The sequence below is a fragment of the Palaemon carinicauda genome, chromosome 20 (assembly GCF_036898095.1).
Source record: "Palaemon carinicauda isolate YSFRI2023 chromosome 20, ASM3689809v2, whole genome shotgun sequence".
In the NCBI taxonomy this organism is placed as follows: Eukaryota; Metazoa; Arthropoda; class Malacostraca; order Decapoda; family Palaemonidae; genus Palaemon; species Palaemon carinicauda.
Window position 1 is genome coordinate 74,378,438 of NC_090744.1, and position 10,164 is coordinate 74,388,601.

At 34.4% G+C, this 10,164-nt stretch overlaps 1 long non-coding RNA gene across 1 annotated transcript; it reads right to left on the reverse strand.

Moving 5' to 3' along the window:
• Positions 1-354: 354 nt before the first annotated feature.
• Positions 355-940, reverse strand: LOC137659514 (uncharacterized). The gene is made up of 3 exons (XR_011047563.1): positions 818-940; positions 574-641; positions 355-447 (listed from the first exon to the last, which is right to left on the reverse strand). It is a non-coding gene; the product is annotated as an uncharacterized lncRNA (long non-coding RNA).
• Between the last annotated feature and the right edge of the window lie 9,224 nt (positions 941-10,164).

The window sequence follows — 10,164 nt, forward strand, 5'->3', positions numbered from 1 at the left end:
AGTTCATTGCCTTAGCTTTTGCTAGCCGTCTTTGCTATCCCATTAAGCTGAAATTTGAACATTCTACAATGGTAGTTAGGAAAACTCTTCAAAACAATTCACCAAATTTATTATAAACATTTCAGAAAAATAAAAATGCTATAAATGGTCTATTCCGATTGCTTGAAGGTGGTTATATCTAGGGGTAATTTCCAAACTACTTTCAGCTTTTCCAACCTCACCTGTATAGACAACAAAAAGGAATATATCAAAATATAATAAAAGAAAGGAAATTATATAAATTCAATTTGAACAAAGTATATATGAATAAATCGTAAATTGCATATATGATCTATATAAACCTAATAAGCCATTACCGATAATGTTTGAAGTGCTCGCCAATGTAAGAAACCGGGAATTTATCCTCGGACTAAGCCACTTCAATTAAACATATGGATAAATGATATCCTGGAAAATGAAATACATTCCGACATCAAACACTGTCCTTAAGCTATAAATATAAGCAATATAATTTTGTATAATGTATTCACTATAACATTCACCCTTCGAATTAAATCTAATATAAAGTCTTACCAATAATATAAATAAGAAAGATGAACGCAGGATGATAACCCAGGACGACCTAGCTTCACCAATTATACCTAAGCGAAAGTATTGTACAAGTATCAAAATTAGTTTAATAGTACACAATATATATATATATATATCTATCAGAAAGGAAGGAATTTGTTTTTATATTGGTGCTTTGAAGGCTTAAGGCAACGGATAATGATTACCATTAAACATTTAGAAACCCCTAACAATGCTTGGTTCTCACCTTTATCCATGCAAGCTATGAGACGAGTCGAATGCCCTCGAAGTTTAAAGTTTCATGTCGGAGGAAGCTCAGAGTCCAAATTGGGGGAAGTTAGTTCATGTTGAATAACTTCGTGAATGTGGAAACACTTGAATCTCGTAATCCAAACATGGTTCAATAAAATAGCAGCACAGCACAAATTCAATGGTATGAAAATCTTTTAGCACGAATCTAGCAGCTCAAATCTTCGTGCCGAAGTACTGCCAGTGAAGATATGGACGGTATGGTATGCTAGGCCAGACTGGCTTGGGTATATACATGAACCTCCCAAGTAAAGAGAAAATGGCGTGATTAGCAGGCTTGTTAGCTAGTTACTTAGCTCGTAGTAAGCAAGCAGGACTTAGATGGTACCAAGCATATAAATGTAATTTAACTAGTTATTTTAATAGTTTAAGAGAAAAGTCCTCCTTACTTCAATAAATACACATATACATATACTAATAAACAAATTTAAGAAATCTTAATTTCCGTTTAGTCCACGGAAGAGGATGAAGATTTTTCAAAGTTAAAAAATCTTCATCGCTGTAAATGAACATATGAAATTAGAGCAACATATTTCTTGTTCTTTCCTCACTTATCGTAGCAGCTTTTCTTTTAGGCCGCGAGGAAATTTTCTTCCTAACAGCACCAGGAACATTCTTAGTATCAGTATTACAAACTATATCATCAGTAGTATTACTCTCAAGGAAAGGAATTATTTGACTTACATGTAATTTAGTAATCTTTTTAGTTTTCCCTTTCAGTACAGTTACTTGGGTCACCTCTCCCAAATCATTACTTACAACTTCGCGAACTATTCCTAGGGGATAATTACTCCTTTTAGTATGTTCCTCCTTCACAAGAACTACATCTCCTGGCTTTATCAATGCATGAGAAACAGGAAGATACCTGTCTTTTCGGTCAATAGCTTGATATAATAAATTACCTAAAAACTCATTATGATAAATATTATTAAGATTTTCTTTAACCTTGCACAACCCCTGGTAACTCCTCTCTATGTCTCTGGAATCAAAATCTGGATCCTGTGGAATGCTCTGCAATTCAGGAATCAAATTTCACGAAGACAGCTCATACCCTCTGATCAAATGTTCAGGGGTGATTGGTTCAGGAAGAGAATCTTTACTATCATTTCTAACAACTTCCTTAAAAGCTATGGGACGTCTATTAGCGAGATGGATCACATTACATACTAAAAATTCAAAATCCGAATAGGATAAAATGTTATTCTTTATTGCTCCAAAAATTAACCTTTTTACCATTTTAACGCACACCTCAACCATAGATCCCAACTGACTAGCACCTTTGGAATATTGTTGAAAGGAAAGAGGGGCAACATTATTTTCTTCAAAATAAAGCAGAGTTTCTGGATCCCTGATAAATGAGGTAATAATATTAGCTCCGGCTACAAGCTGCGATCCCTGATCACTAATGCACAACTGAGGGATCCCATACTCCAAGCAATGCATCTGAAAAGCTCTTAAAAATTCACTTACATTTAAACTTTTAACTATCTTCATATTAATTGCTCTAGACCAAGTACAAGTCAAACATAATAACCATACTTTATGTGTCCCACCACTAACTTTAACTGAAAATGGACCAAGATAATCTATAAATATATTGGCAAAAGGTACATTAGGTGGATTACAACGGAAATCTCTATAGGAATTCTGATTAAGTTTAATGCTACGACTATTGAACCGACGGCAATGAACACATTGCTTCAAAGCTTTCTTAACAGTAGAAAAATGTTTGGGTATGAAATAATTTCTTCTTAATTCGGTCAATACGGCATAACTACCAGAATGAAGTAATTTATCATGAGCATTCATTATAATAAGTCTTGTGAGATAACTATCGTTAGGCAGTAGAATGGGAAACTTGTTATCTTTGTTTAAATACCACTTCTTAAATTTACTTCTTACTCTAAGCAAACCTTTCTCATCAAAAAATATGTTAAACTTTGTCACAATAGAAGGAATGTCTTTAATAGGCACATTAACTTGACTGAAATATTCAAAAACTTCAGAAAAATATTTCTTCTGCTCAAAAGATATCAATAAATTAATGGCTTGAGCAAAGTAGGGAGTACTAGAATCGTAATTATCACACTTCAATCCTGCTCTAACTTTCTATTTCTGGACACACATCAAAACTCTCCGATATACTAGCACTAGTCTCCTAAAAGTGGAAAACTTGTTAATATCAATGAGAGGCTCCGCACTGGACAAAAGCACAGAAAGACCATGGGAACAATTGCTCTCTTCACCAATTTCAAATGCTGGTATTGTGACTGATAGCTCTGGAATATTGGCTTCATCCAAACTAGGTCCTGAAAAATAATTTGAATTCATAAGCTGATTATACGACACACATCTTGTCACCCAATCTGCAGGATTTGCCTTACCAGAAACAAATTTAAAAGTAACAGGAAACATTTCACACTTTCTCTGAATATTATGAATCCTGTTGCGAACAAATGTTGTGTGTTTATTCATTTTATCTAGTTTAAATGAAGATGCATTAAGCCAATGTAAAGCACAAATGGAATCTGTATATAAAGTTATATTCACAATTTGTAGAGGCTTCATGCAATGTGACCCAGATAAGTCATTAAAAATTTCCATAGCACATTCTACTCCTAAACTTATTGCATTTAACTCAAGGGCTGGTATCGACTTGCCATCTAGCTGTTTATTAACTAGCCTATTTTTGGCATGAACGAAGCTAAGCTTATTAGACTCATTATGAAGCAAATAAAGGACACATCCATATATATCACGACTGGCATCTGTAAACACTACAATACTATATTCACCATTACGAGGACCAACAGATCTAGAAATACGTAAAGGTGCTGCTCTGTCACACTGCTTTGAAATATTTTGCCATTCCTTCTGCAACTCCTGAGATAGTATTTGATCCCATCCAAGTTTCTTTCGACACTGTAATTTATGCATAAATAATCTACACCTGTTAAATAATGGCATATTAAATCCAAATATATCGAACTGGGAAGCAATAGTTTGCAATATGGACCTTTTAGTCTTAGCTTCAGCATTTAGATTAATGGGCTTTGTAAATATCTCATCACAGTACCTAGCCCATGTTAGACCGAACAGTTTATTTATTTCAGGAGTGACTACTTTATCCTCTACATCAATTTCATCCTGTAAATCCCTATCATTTGTGACAATCTGTTGAACCTTGAAATTGTAGGGCTCAAAAATACATGGAATCTGTTTATAAGCCCAATATAAACTCTCTGAATCATTGAAAGTGACAGCTCCATTATCCATATATATATGTGAATATATTGAATGCTTCAATTCAGACAATATTGACTGGTCAGATGCTTGTGCAACTAATATGTAATACAGAGATATCATAAGTAAAAATGGGCTGCATCTCAATCCAAACGGAAGCCTAACATTCTTAAATGCAACCAAGGAAAAGTCTCCCTTACTAACATTCTTGTACCAGTAAAACAGTAATCTAGCTTGGTCAGTTTCACTTAAAGCAAGCATATTAAACGCCTTCTGCAAATCAAAAACTAACAAATAATTATCAAACCGTAAATTAAGGAAAGATGATGACAATTTCTGATTCAAAATAGGTCCTGAAAACATACACTGGTTATGTGATAAAGATGTGCTTTTAGAAGATTCCTTGAGATTAGACAAAAACACTACCCTACATTTAGTCGACTCTCTGTCTAGCTTAAAAATAGGCATATGAGGCAAAAAAGAGAAGTAGGGATGTTCAGCCTTGTAAACCTCTAAATCATATATTGGCTCAATGATACCCAACTTAATCTGCTCTTTAAAAGTTTGATCAACTAATTGTAAATGACCTTCATTCTTCCTGAGCTTCTTAAGGTTTGATTTAAGTATGAGCTTAGATAACACCTCATTTTTAGAAAGTAAATGAGACACTTTGGTATTCCATGACAAAGGAACTTCTATCCTTCCGTCAGATCTTCTACTAATCTGTTTTAAAGTAAATTCAGTTAACTTTTCGTCAAGGTCTGTATTAGTTTCACAATAATTCGTTTGATCATAATTCAAGAAATATTTGCACTCAGATTCGAGAATTTGATCAGTGGCACGCTGCAATTGTCCCTCCAAAATATCACCCTTATCATTAAGGACTGAAAAAAATGTATTAGTAGTAAACCCTGATAGGCAATTTTCTTCCAAAATATCAACACTATTGCTAAGAAAAAAAGAATTGCTATAAACATGGATATTAGAACAATAAGCTTCCTTACTTACTGATAAACAAGCTCCCAATCCCCCATCTGTACCTCTGAAATTGGCAAGCAAAGCTTCAATATTACCAGTGAGCATTATTCCTACCTTAGATTCAATGTACACAGAGGGACTCACATTACCAATCACTATCTCGTTTCCCGTTAAGCAACTGAAAGAATCTGTGCCCAGCAAAAGATGCACATTATCAATTTTCCTCAAATTACTATTCAACAATTTATCAGCAAGAACTAACCCTTTACTGTGCACAGCTTCAACAAGTTCACCAAGAAAGGGTAACTCCAAATTAATGCTTATCTCCGGAACCACAATTGCCGAAATATGCTCCACTGAATCTCCAATCCTAAGAGGCATCTTAATAACTTTAGTACAGTACCTTTTACTCTCATTAAAACCCTTGACAGTGAGCTCAATGTTTGAGTGAACAATTTTAAACTTGTGTGAATTTGCTAATCTAGCAGACACAAATGTACTCTGAGAACCGCTGTCCTTCAAACCCCTATAGACACTATCATTGCCCTCAAGAGAAAAAGTAAATGTGGGCAATATGGAATTCGTCGAGTACTGGTGTGTTACAGCAACTCCACTGCTAGCCTCCTGTTTGGCATTAGAATTATGTTTATTAGTCCGAGATGATCCATCCCTTGCAGATTCTGACACACAAAGGTAACTCATGTGATAACCATTACAATTTATGCAACGCTTTTTAAACCTAAACCTACACTCGCTAGACATATGGTTTAACATTCCACATTTTACACAACCTCCGAAAGACTCAATTATGTGAACTTTTTCTGCAGGAGTAGAGAATTTCTGACATTTATTAACATAATGATTAGTTTCCTTACTATCACTTCTACTACAAAGGAGACAGTTTGGTACAGAAGATTTACTTTCCATTACTTTAGTTTTAATGGCCAAACTATCAGTACTATCTTTAACAGGAGTATTTCTGAACTTATTTCTAAACTTAATCTCTTGAGGAGTTTTACCTTTAGTACTTTCGTACCTCTCACTAGCATTAAAAAAATTATCGAGAATATCATCCAAAGAGGGGTGAGTTTTCGTGGTGATTTGAACCAAGTGACTCTTGAAATTATCATTAATACCACGCCAAGCAAAAAACCTTGTAAACTCATTAGCATCAATTTTTAACGTCCTAACAGCCTCACAAATAGTTCTCAGATTTGAGATATATATGAAAGGATCATCCTTCTCTCCAAGCTTAAGATTCAACAATTTCTGGATGGTAGAATTTATTCTAGCTTCTTTAGAAGCAAAAGCTGAAACTAACAACTCCTTGGCATCTTTATAAGATTGCTTGTCAGCTTCTAAACTATACAACAAATACTTAGCCCTACCATCTATTTGCTGTTTTAGTAAAAGCAACAAATCCCTATCTGGATAACTAAATGCACTGGTTGTGTTTTCAAACTCGGTTATGAACCTTAAAAAATCTTCCCCTTCTCTACTACTAAATTTCGGAAGAGGAGCTGTGGGCTGCTTAAGCAAACTTCTAGCAGTATCAGTTACATTAGAACAAGGATTTGCAGAAACATCAAGCAAGGGCAATAACCTTTCTATTTTATCCAAATAATCTTGACATGAATTTAATTCCGTTTCCAAATCAGCCTCAACTACAGTTTCTCTATTAAAGAATTTCTCAGCTAGAATCTTACTATCGAGATCAGACAACTTTTCCTTATAGTGTAAGAGAATAGCTCTCTCAGACAAACGCTCAGAATGATTAAAGGAATCATAATTATTAACATTATTAAAACATTCAGTGACCTTTTTCCTAATAGTCTTCCGCTGACCTACAAATATCTGTAACTTATTCATATTTAACGAGCTAGAAAAGAAAAATAATTATTGGACTCTGAGCAACCCTTAAACACAAGAAATTTACTCCGGCAAATTCGGCAGTCTCCATCAAAGCCCCACGTTGGGCGCCATAAACTGAAATTTGAACATTCTACAATGGTAGTTAGGAAAACTCTTCAAAACAATTCACCAAATTTATTATAAACATTTCAGAAAAATAAAAATGCTATAAATGGTCTATTCCGATTGCTTGAAGGTGGTTATATCTAGGGGTAATTTCCAAACTACTTTCAGCTTTTCCAACCTCACCTGTATAGACAACAAAAAGGAATATATCAAAATATAATAAAAGAAAGGAAATTATATAAATTCAATTTGAACAAAGTATATATGAATAAATCGTAAATTGCATATATGATCTATATAAACCTAATAAGCCATTACCGATAATGTTTGAAGTGCTCGCCAATGTAAGAAACCGGGAATTTATCCTCGGACTAAGCCACTTCAATTAAACATATGGATAAATGATATCCTGGAAAATGAAATACATTCCGACATCAAACACTGTCCTTAAGCTATAAATATAAGCAATATAATTTTGTATAATGTATTCACTATAACATTCACCCTTCGAATTAAATCTAATATAAAGTCTTACCAATAATATAAATAAGAAAGATGAACGCAGGATGATAACCCAGGACGACCTAGCTTCACCAATTATACCTAAGCGAAAGTATTGTACAAGTATCAAAATTAGTTTAATAGTACACAATATATATATATATATCTATCAGAAAGGAAGGAATTTGTTTTTATATTGGTGCTTTGAAGGCTTAAGGCAACGGATAATGATTACCATTAAACATTTAGAAACCCCTAACAATGCTTGGTTCTCACCTTTATCCATGCAAGCTATGAGACGAGTCGAATGCCCTCGAAGTTTAAAGTTTCATGTCGGAGGAAGCTCAGAGTCCAAATTGGGGGAAGTTAGTTCATGTTGAATAACTTCGTGAATGTGGAAACACTTGAATCTCGTAATCCAAACATGGTTCAATAAAATAGCAGCACAGCACAAATTCAATGGTATGAAAATCTTTTAGCACGAATCTAGCAGCTCAAATCTTCGTGCCGAAATACTGCCAGTGAAGATATGGACGGTATGGTATGCTAGGCCAGACTGGCTTGGGTATATCCATGAACCTCCCAAGTAAAGAGAAAATGGCGTGATTAGCAGGCTTGTTAGCTAGTTACTTAGCTCGTAGTAAGCAAGCAGGACTTAGATGGTACCAAGCATATAAATGTAATTTTACTAGTTATTTTAATAGTTTAAGAGAAAAGTCCTCCTTACTTCAATAAATACACATATACATATACTAATAAACAAATTTAAGAAATCTTAATTTCCGTTTACCCATTTTTTAGGCTATTAGTCCATTTGACTATATGGTTAGTTCGTTGCCTTAGCTTTTGCTAGCCGTCTTTGCTATCCCATTTTTTAGGCTATTAGTCCATTTGACTATATGGTTAGTTCGTTGCCTTAGCTTTTGCTAGCCGTCTTTGCTATCCCATTTTTTAGGCTATTAGTCCATTTGACTATATGGTTAGTTCGTTGCCTTAGCTTTTGCTAGCGAATGATTTGTCTGTTAGCTTGGCTTTTGATAATAATAAGGATATTACGCTTGTATATATAAGTGTAACGTACGTATGTATGAATGGGTCATAGCTCCAGCCAATTCTCAGCAAATCGTCTATTTGACCGTATGGTCAGTCTTTTGCTATTTTCTTTTTGAGCCTATTGTTTTGTCATTTAGTCCAATAATGACAATATGGTCCGTTTTTACCATTCTCGTAGCTAGATAATGGTATAGTCTTTTAGTCAATTTGACTCTGTGGTCAGTCCTTTGCCATCCTCTTTGCTAGCCCATGGTTTTGGCTTTTAGTCCATTTGACTGTATATGCAGTCTTACGCCTACCATGGTTTTTGCTTTTATTTCATTTAACTGTGTAGTTAATCCTTTGCTATTTTCTTTGCTAGCACATTGTTTTGGCCTTTAGCCCATTTGATTTTACGGTCAGTCTTCTGCCCTTTTATTTGCTTGACGACTGTTTTGGATTTCAGTCCAATTAACCTTATTGTCAGTATTTTTCCGTTATCTTTGCTTTCCCATGATTTTGACATTTAGTATGGGAATTATTTTCCCATAGTTTCTGCTAACACATGGTTTTGGACGTTATTGCATCTAACTCTATAGTCAGTTCTTTGCCATTTTCTATGCTAGCCCATTATTTTTTTTTTTTTTTAACTTTTGGTCCATTTGATTGTATGATCAGTTCTTTTTCACTTTCTTTGTTAGCCCATGGTTTTGTCTTTTAGTCCATTTTAGTGCATGGTCAGTCTTTTGTCGGCGTCTTTGCTAGCTGATGGTTTTGGCTTCGATTCCATTTAACTGTGTATTCATTCCATTACCATCTCTTTGCAAGCCCATGGTTTCTTTTCTTTTAGTCCATCTGACTATATTTTCAATTCTTTGCCGTGGTGTTTGCTAGCGAATGGCTTTGTCTTTAAGTCCATTTCACTGTTTGGTCAGTTTTTTTGCCATAGTCTTTGCTAAAGAATGGTTTAGTCTTTTAGTAAATTTGATTGTATTGTTAGTGTTTTCCCATTGTATTTCCTAGTCCATGGTTTTGGGTTTTTGGCCATTTGATTGTAAGGTCAGCCTTTTGCCATTATCTTCGATAGACCATAGTTTAGGCTTTTCAGTCCTTTTGACTGTATGGTCAGTCTTTTTTCATTGTCTTTGGTAATCCATGGTTTTGTCTTATATTCTATTTAACTTTATAGTCAAACCTACGTCATTTTCTTTGCTAGCTCATAGTTTTGTCCTTAAGTTCATTTGAGTGTATGTTCAATCTTTTGTCGGCGTCCTTGCTAGTTGAAAGTTTTGACTTTAAGTCTTATATGACTATTTCGTCTGTCATTTACATTGTTCTTTGCTTGTCCATAGTTTTGACATTTATTCCATTTAACTCTATAGTCAGTCCTTTGCCATCTCTTTGCTAGCCTATGTTTTTTCTTTTATTCCATTTAACTGTATATTCATTCCTTTGCCATCTCTTTACTTGCCCAGGGTTTCTTTATTTCTAGTCCATTTGACAGTATTTTCAATTTTTTGCCATAGTGTTTGTTAACGAATGGTTGTGTCTTCT